Genomic DNA, 9,467 nt, shown 5'->3' with positions numbered 1-9,467 from the left:
TTCAAAACATATGAGGGTTGTAGATCAAGTGGGTGCAATTGGGCAGCATGGGCTTGAAAGGACCTGCTGCTGTGCTGTATGTCTAAATTCAAAAAGCCCATTGACAATGAAGAATAGATAATGTGTTTCCATGCCAGGATGCTCTGTGGCTGATCCTGCAGGTAGTAGTGCTTTTGTTTGATTACACATATGGAAGTTATTGTTGGAATTACTTGGCAAGTTACTGTGTATGATATTTCTTTTTATTCTAATTATGAAACTTGAGTTCTTTTAAAACAACTATTCTTCATTCACTTCGGTGTAGGAGGCATCCATCTTGAATCCAACCCAAGCTGCCACAAACCAGTCTCCAACTCCTTCTAGTGATCAGGAGGATGACTAGCACTTTATCATGGCAGAGCCCTTTAGTCTTTTTTTTTTGTTTGTTTGTTTTTTTAATGAAAAGGTAGTCTTTTATTGGGTCATGTTAACTGAGGAATAGGACACTGGGGAGAACTCCTGGCTCTGATTCTAAACTCTATCTGCTTTGAGAGACAAGACTCAATATCTCGCATGAAAGATGGCACCTCTGACCAGGTGGTACTCCCTCAGTATTGCTCTGCAGGAGCCTTCCACCTTTTTTGCACCCTTTAAGTGGGACAGATCCATGATGCTTTGACAAGGAGGCAAAATGCAGTGTGAGGAATGAGAAGGATAATGCACAGTAACCTGATGGACAATGTGACATTGGGAATGTTGCACTTACAGCAATCAGACATAGAAGATTACAGGGGCCATATAGAACTGAAAACACACACCTACTCTCCGGTGAGGATGGTGGATGTGCCTATCTTGTGCCTATCTTTGTTCTGGATGGTGTGGAGCTTCTTGAACCCTGTTGATAGTCTAATCATTCAGACAAGTGGAGAGTGCTCCTGCCTTGCTGATGTAGATGGTGGAAAGGAATTGGTCTGTCAGAAGGTGAATCACACACCTTAGAGTAACCAGTCTCAGATTTACTATATGTATGTGACTGGTTCAGCTGAGCTGATGGTGGGATATTCAGTGATGTTAATGTCATTGAATATTAGGGGTAGGTGGCTTAGACTCTCTCATGGTGGAGATGGTGATTGACTGGTACTTTATTACCACGATTGTTACCATCCCTGAACCCTGTCAAGGTCTTGCTCCTTTTAAAACTGAGCTAAACCTTGTCAAGTGTCAGTGAACATCCTCATTTCAGACCTTGTGAACAAAGCTTTTTGATCAAACCGAAGATGATTAGACCCCAAGACTCTATTGTGAAGAATGTTTGCAGTAATCAATAGCAACTGGGATAATTGGCCACCAGCAACCACAGCCATGATCCATTATGTAAGGGCTAGTTCCATTGCAGTTTCAGGTCCTTCATTGATTTTGGTTTCATCAGATGCCCTTAATGCCACACGTGATCAAGTGCTGCCTTGATGTCAAATCTCTGAAAGGAGGATCTTTGGCCCTTGTCTGAATCAAAGCAATGCAGCCTGAACATGGTGGCCCACTTGGCCTATCTCCTCATGGCATGATTTTAACAACTGTAATGAAGCCTGAAAATGAGTGCTCCTGATGAAATCCAAACTATCTATTTATGACCTCTTATTAAGGCTTAAGAAACACCTGATAGCTCCCTCAGCTCTGCCTGGAGGATGTGTCTTTGCTGTGTATCAATGCACCCATAATTAAACTAATAGAAAGAGAAAGAAGATAAAAGACCAAAGGAAATTGAAAAGGAAAAAAAATATATATTTTACAAAAAAGCATTTTAAATTGCTTCAATGCATTTATTTTAGTATTATATAAAACTTACTCTGGTCTGACAACTAAATTGCTGTTATATGAGCATTTGTTCGACGTCATGGGACCTGAGATACAAGTTTTCATTGTTTGATTCCCAGGAGTCTGCAATACCCTGGGCATCAAAAGAGCAATCTTGGTGGGTCTTTAGAGACCATTACCTGACTGTATCGAGCATTTAGCGGGACAATGTTCCCATTAATTCCAATGAACAGAAAATTGTGTGGGTTGTTCTGACCTCTGCATTTTTAAAAGAAACCATATGTAGAGTACTTCTGTGCCAGCCATACTAATTTGTAAAACCACATTATATTTGCAAACACTCTGAAGTCACCCGGGTTTTGTAGTCTAGATAACCCTTGGGTTATCGTTTGATTCACCCACCATGTGGAACATCAGTTAGCAAAAATTATGACAGTTTTCCGATAGCATCAACCTGGAACACTCTGAACTCTTTGGACCTATAGTGTGGGTGTAGAAGCCAGTTATTGAAATCTGGCATTTGTTAAAAAGGCAGTCTGTTTTTCTTAAATTTGATTTCTGAAGATAGGCTGACTCACTGTTGGCAGTGAAAAGCTAGGTGCAAAAGTCTCTAACAAGAACAGAGACCTGCACAGAGGGAAATGTCAATCAAAAACTAATTGAGGACCTTAAATATGGAGCACATAGCACCTGCTTTTCATGCAGACACCACATTCTCCCAAGGATAGAAGATTGTTCTTGGTCCCATGCATTAAACCTGCAGTATAACAGTACATGCATTCAATTGACTTCAAACTCGGAAGCAGATCACAATGTGCAGCCGATAATATACTGCTTGCTTAGCCCTGATGACTGAGGTTTGAATTCTACCTTTCTCCTGCAGAGTACTCGCATTCAGTACGTCGGAATGAGCCCAAGTGGTTCCCTCCCACTTCAATTCACCATTGCAATCGCACTGACCCAACTGCAGCACCCTGCACTGTTGCAACATTTGCAAGCACGAGGAGTAGCATCTCCTCTGCCCTCTGTACACATTGCAAGCTTCCAGATTCTATATTGAATTCACCCATCTGTGGTCACTCAGTATTTCATGATTTCTCTATAAAACTCATCAGTTTCATTTTATTCTATCTGTGAATTTGGATCAGTTTATTCTTTCTATCACGTCCCACTGCCTTGTCTTAACAATACATGCATTAAACCTGCAGTGTAACAGTACATGCATTCAATTGACTTCAAACTCGGAAGCAGATCACAATGTGCAGCCGATAATATACTGCTTGCTTAGCCCTGGTGACTGAGGTTTGAATTCTACCTTTCTCCTGCAGAGTACTCGCATTCAGTACATCGGAATGAGCCCAAGTGGTTCCCTCCCACTTCAATTCACCATTACAATCGCACTGACCCACTGCAGCACCCTGCACCAACATTTGACTTCAATTGACTTCAAGAAACAATGCACAAGTAGAACCCAAAGGAACAACGTTCTCCAGTCCTCAGTAAAAGACACACATCCAGACAAATGATACATATGCAGGACAAGCATTCATATAAATAAATATTGTTTCATAAATATGAGAGGCTTGGATGGTTAGTGTGAGTGGTTCCTTTGGTTTCACTGGCCATGGGGATAGTTAGCAGGTGAGAACAGGGATAGGGTTAACTGTGATAACCAACACCACCCCCCCCCCTTCCCCCAATCCCTAGAAACAATCTGATTGTAACAGCCACATTAACTTATATAGTCTCACCCGATTCCCTTTGCTAGTGAAAATTAATTTGCTTTCTCCTGCATCCCAGTCTCCCAAATACAGAAGAGATCAAAAGGGAAACCCTTTTGGCAAAATTAATAATATTAAACAGCTTTTCTCCAGGAATCTTTCCCTTGCCAAAACAGTGGAGGTGTGAAAACTGACCACCACTCAAGAGTTAGTTATTTTGAAATCGTGGGGATGGAATATCCTCTCCTCCGCAATTCAATGTTTTTTTATTTGAAATCGACTTCATTGATGCTGAATGCATCAGAATTTAATTCATGGAACAATGAGGCGCTAGCATAACAACCACAAAGAGAATTTAAAAAGAAAGAAAGGAAAAATAGTTAATTGTAGAAATATTCAAAGTGTACTTTTTTTTGTCACATTTTGATTGCCCAGAATGCCTGGCATCCTGATGGCTTGACTAAGTTAGCCTCTTGCTTTTAGTGCCTAAGAAGGGAGAGGTAAGCGAGAATCTTACTCCATCCTGTTTGGTGATGTCACCGCAAATGAAACCTCGGCCTCATTTGACACAAAATGGTCACCTCCTACATGCACCAAGATGGTGGCTATGAGGGTGGAAATAAGAACACTGGTGTGCTTTTAATTGTGCATTCAGAGTGACAGGTAAGCTTTAGCAATCTGCAATTTCAGCTGTTCTCCCTGGAGTTTCCCTTTTAATGATTAATATTCACTTTGGTGGGTAATGGAGGATCTACAACTTTAGCACCGTGTCGGTCGTCTCAGACACACGACTTACTGGCTGGACCTGCACCTGTGCTGAGATTGGTTGTAGCTGGATTACTTCTTCTCCCACTCAATTATTTCAGTTCCATATGTGGAACTGTTACCTTTTTCAAATCATCAGAGAGTTTGAGAGAAATGTTATTTGATTGTGGGATAGGGATTGGGGGAAGGGGGGGGGGGTGTTGGTTATCACAGTTAACCCTATCCCTGTTCTCACCTGCTAACTATCCCCATGGCCAGTGAAACCAAAGGAACCACTCACACTAACCATCCAAGCCTCTCATATTTATGAAACAATATTTATTTATATGAATGCTTGTCCTGCATATGTATCATTTGTCTGGATGTGTGTCTTTTACTGAGGACTGGAGAACGTTGTTTCTTCGGGTTCTACTTGTGCATGCAGATGACAATAAACTTGACCAACTCTGTCAACGTTTCAGGAAGGGTCACGAGGCAGTAAAATCAGAGCTCATTTCTCGAGCCCTAAACCAGAGATGGCAGGGGAGATTGCCGTAACTTCGCTGCGATGAACAGGCAGCAGGCCACTAATCCCATGCAACCACAAGAGATGCAAAACCCGCCCTTTCACTTTTTTCCCTTCCCAACATCCACAGACAGTCTTTTGAAGGAGCATCTTGGCCTTCTTCCAATCTAGTGTGCTGCACTCTTGTGCTCACAGTGCGTCTTCTCCCACATAGGCGAAAGCAAATGCAGTGGGGCACTGGCTTCGCAGAGTATTCGCATTCAGTACGTCGGAGTGAGCCCAAGTGGTTCCCTCCCACTTCAATTCACCATTGGAATCGCACTGACCCAACTGCAGCACCCTGCACTGTTGCAAGGACGAGGAGTATCATCTCCTCTGCCCTCTGTACACATTGCAAGCTTCCAGATTCTATATTGAATTCACCCATCTGCGGTAACTCAGTATTTCATGATTTCTCTATACAACTCATCAGTTTCTTTTTATTCTATCTGTGATTTTGGATCAGTTTATTCTTTCTATCAAAGTTTTCTTTGTCTGCATGTCTAAAAAGAAATTTTTAATTAAAAATGTATTGTTTTATTTCAGATTTTAAGCATCTGCAGTTTTATTTTCAATTGTTTATTCCTAGTATAAGTTGCATTTTGCTGGTGAATTTATCCTTATTTAATTGGGAGAAGTTGCTGCAGTTTCTGTTATCTGTACCTTTTAGATTTCATTTCCCATGATTGTCATGAGTCATTCGTCCAATTCATTGACTGATGCCCTATTGCCAAAAAACGCTCAATTTTAAATACCTGACTTTATCCAAATTAGCCAGTCCATAGGATTCCAAGATCACTCAGTAATTGCTATTTAGTTTTGTGCTGCCTAAGAACTTACTCCCATTCTTCATTAAACTGATCCTCCTCGAGTGAGATGAGATTTCCAGTCAGGCCAAATTAGAATTTTACCTTTCCTTGTGGATTTTAGGAAGCGGTTTGGCTTTTATGCTGCTTTTCTGGAGCCAACCCAAAATTTACCAGTTGCATTTCACAGTTTACTATACAGTAATGGATTTGAACTCTTGACATAATATGTTACCCTGATACCTTTATGATAAAAGGAACAGAATAAGTTGGAAGGAATTACAGATGTTTAAGATATTAAGCATATTAGGAGGAGGACTGGTCGTGATGACAATGTAATAAGGAACAAGGAAAGAGATTTATATCCTCGTAAATTGACTTCTTCAGAGCACTTGTGGAAAGTTCTCAAATGTAACAATTCTTGATAAAATAGGGAAAGTCAAAGAAAACTTTGATGTAGCAAGAAAGGTTAGAGACAACATTGATTATTTCCTAAAGAACTTTGATGTGAAATCCAGACAGAGTTCATCTCACATATCAACAGAAAACTTCCAGCCCTCTCTCTGCACTAAATTTAAACTGAGATTTGAAGGATGAGAGAAAAACTCAAAGTGCCCGGCAGGATAGTTAATCTTGACCATTGTGCAGTTGTTTGCTCTTGTAGACTCTTTCGTGTAAACAAATTTCAGTGGCCTATTGGTCACCAATTATAATTGTCAGCACTGGCCAAAGGTATAACGTTCATCCCTCAGTTGTTGAAGTTTAGAGCTGAAACAAGGTTTCAGGTTTCCGACCCACCGTCCTCCATGGATGCTGCCCGCCCTCGGAGTTACTTCAGCATCTTGGGGTTTTTTTTTTAGTTCTGATTGCTCAGTGTCTTGTGTTTTCACAAAGGATTGTGAAGTTCCGAGTCAGGACTCTCTTTTGCTGATTGCAAGAGGCCCTTCAGGCAATTTCCGCTGATCGTGAATCTGTCAGCCTTTACGGCAGATGAAAGCAAATTCCGTGTAATTTCACGCATGATAATAAAGGAACCTTGAAACTGAAAACCATTTGAACATGGTGCAAAATGTTCAGATAGCTCCATTATCATCTTTCCAATCCTGGGTGGGAAAAAGCAAGGCTAAATACCATGGTAACTCCATCTATTCTGCCCCAAGAAAGTCCCTTTGCCCCAGCCTCAAATGTGCCATGTGTTTCTATTTCCTATGGATATTTGAGCTTATATTTTAGTCTTTGAAAACAATAAGGAAAAAGAGACAGCCGTTACGGGACAGCAGTTCTAACTATGATAGTCCAGATGGAAGGTATCTGCATCTCATTTCAAATGTTTGTGGTGTTTTACAAATATCACATTCTTCAGTATAATTCTTGTTGTTTTTCCATCGGGAGGCAGTGGAGAGATTTGTTGACTCTTAATTGCAACCTTCCACTCTGCAGAATTATGTTAATCAGGATCTTTAGGCTAATGGCTCACTTTTGGGTGAGTAAGGTGTTTCTCTGGAAATTCTGTTCACCCCTGGAATGAAATGACTGAAATAAACCAGTGGGCAACTTCTATGATTTTATTTTCTAACAACTGAAGGGTTTTTTCTCTTTCAGAGCGGCATTCAATTTTCATAATTCTGCAGTAACCATACTAATTTGGAATAATTTCTTCCTGTTCATTTATAAGAACTATAAGATACATTGGAAACTCTGGCAAGTTTCTGCAGATCTGCTGACCAGCTGCATCACAGTCTGGTACTGGCATACCAATAGCCCTAAGTGTAAAGTCCTGCAAAAGGTAGTGGGTATAACAGAGAAAACCACCCCCCCCCCCGCCCCCACCATTGAGAACATCCACAGGGAACGCTGCTATCGGAGAGCAGCAGCAATCAAGGATCCACATCAACCAGCACACCCTCTGTTCTCACTGCTACCATCAGGAAAGAGGTCTAAGTGCCACAAGGCTCGCACCACCAGGTTCAGGAACAGCTGCTACCCCTCCACCATCGGACTCCTCAATGACAAACTCAATCAGAGACTCATTTAAGGACTCTTACTTTTGCACTTTCTTAATTTTCTTCTCAGTCAGTTTGTTCACATTTCTTTATTTGTTTACATGCGTATATTGGGTCCATTTTTTTTGGCACTACCAATAAATGGTAATTCTGCCTCGCCTGCAGGGCTGTATGTGTTGTCACAATAAACCTGAAATCTGAATAAATCTTTCTAACTGAATGCATTACCCAGCTATCTTTATTTCTCTCACTGGGAAATTATGGATACAGATTCAGTGTTAAATGGAAAATGGCAGTTGTATTACACACCTCCCAAGATTAACATCACATGGCCACGTGGATCCTGTCAACAAATGTCAATGCGCTCACTACAATCGCTGGACTGGTTGGTGACACTTTGTTTTCACATCTCCCTTCATTCTCTCCACAATCATATTGATAACAATGGGTGGTCTGCCAAGTTCAGGGGGTAAGCTCGTCCTATCAGACTTCAGAGCCCACACTTTCTGATATCCTTCAAACCCCCCCCCCCCCACTTTTGAGTGTCCTGCCGTACTACACTCAACATGTAACGTTCATCCTTGGTTTGCTAAGGCTTGAAGTTTTAATTTCACGCATATCTCTCTTTATTGATCAAAGATCTGTGTATTGATCTCTAAAACTTGCAGCTTAAATTTTCATTTTTCATATTCCACTCCACTTTCATTGATGGATGCCCGTGTTATTTCTATCTGAACTAGCCCATTTACGTTGGTACTGCAAAGCTCATCCACTGCTTCACTGGCACAGCTCTATCTACACAAATAAATACACTGAGCACCTTTACATATAAAACATTAACATGGACTTTCCAATTCTTGGCAGTATTCAACTTCATATTAAATTCCAGTTCTTCTTTGCCAAGTTTCTAAAAGAATAGTACACCTTTGTGCGGTCTTCGGATTGATCAAGACATTGATGCCCCATCATGAGGTCACCAAGTTACCTTTCAACGTGGCCTATCAGACAACACTCACCATGCTCCTTCCTTAGCCATCCCAGAGTGCTCTTCAATCAACAGGGGACGTCAGAGTGAAGTCAACCAGTCCGAGGCAAGATATTCTCGTGGGTCATTAATGGGATCTGACTGGATTTGACTGAAAAGGAAGCAGTTCCTGTAGCCAATCTGGAGCCACAGAGAAAAATCCTTCTCCAAGATGGTCAAAATTAAAAAGCAAATAAATGAAACTCCTCCACCTCTTTTACACCACACTCTGTATTATTTGGAACATCGACATCCAGAATATTGAGCTCCTGGCCCTGTCCTCCTCTCAGCCAAGTTATTGTACTGTCTACAATAGTTTTGTGCATTAATTCAGATCATCTGCTTACCTGTTATATTCCTTGTTTTACAATAAATTTGCACCATTATTCTTGCCATATCCATTGAGCTGACTCTGTCTGTATTAACTATAACTTTGTCTCAATCACTTGATCTCTGACCACTGATCTGGCTCCCACTATTTTGCCATACTCATTTGAACCCCCTGAACAGTACTGGTGCCCCTCCAGTTTAAGTGCAACTGTCTATCTTGTAGAGATCTCACCTACCATGCATCTCCACACTGACCACGCTTTCGTCAGGGGTGCTATCAACTCTACATTCAAATATGCTATCTTAAATTCTGGCTTCAGTATGCACACAGAGTAATGCCACAATTACAACCCTAGATGTCGTGCTTTTTAATTTTCTGACTCACCACTGAAATATCCTTTGCAAAACATTGGCCAATTTCCTTTCAGGTAAATTTAAAAAATTAAAAATTGTATTTTAATTGAAAAACAAATGCTGCAG

Source organism: Narcine bancroftii, chromosome 2 (genome assembly GCF_036971445.1).
Source record: "Narcine bancroftii isolate sNarBan1 chromosome 2, sNarBan1.hap1, whole genome shotgun sequence".
In the NCBI taxonomy this organism is placed as follows: domain Eukaryota; kingdom Metazoa; phylum Chordata; class Chondrichthyes; order Torpediniformes; family Narcinidae; genus Narcine; species Narcine bancroftii.
This window is presented reverse-complemented; position numbering follows the sequence as displayed.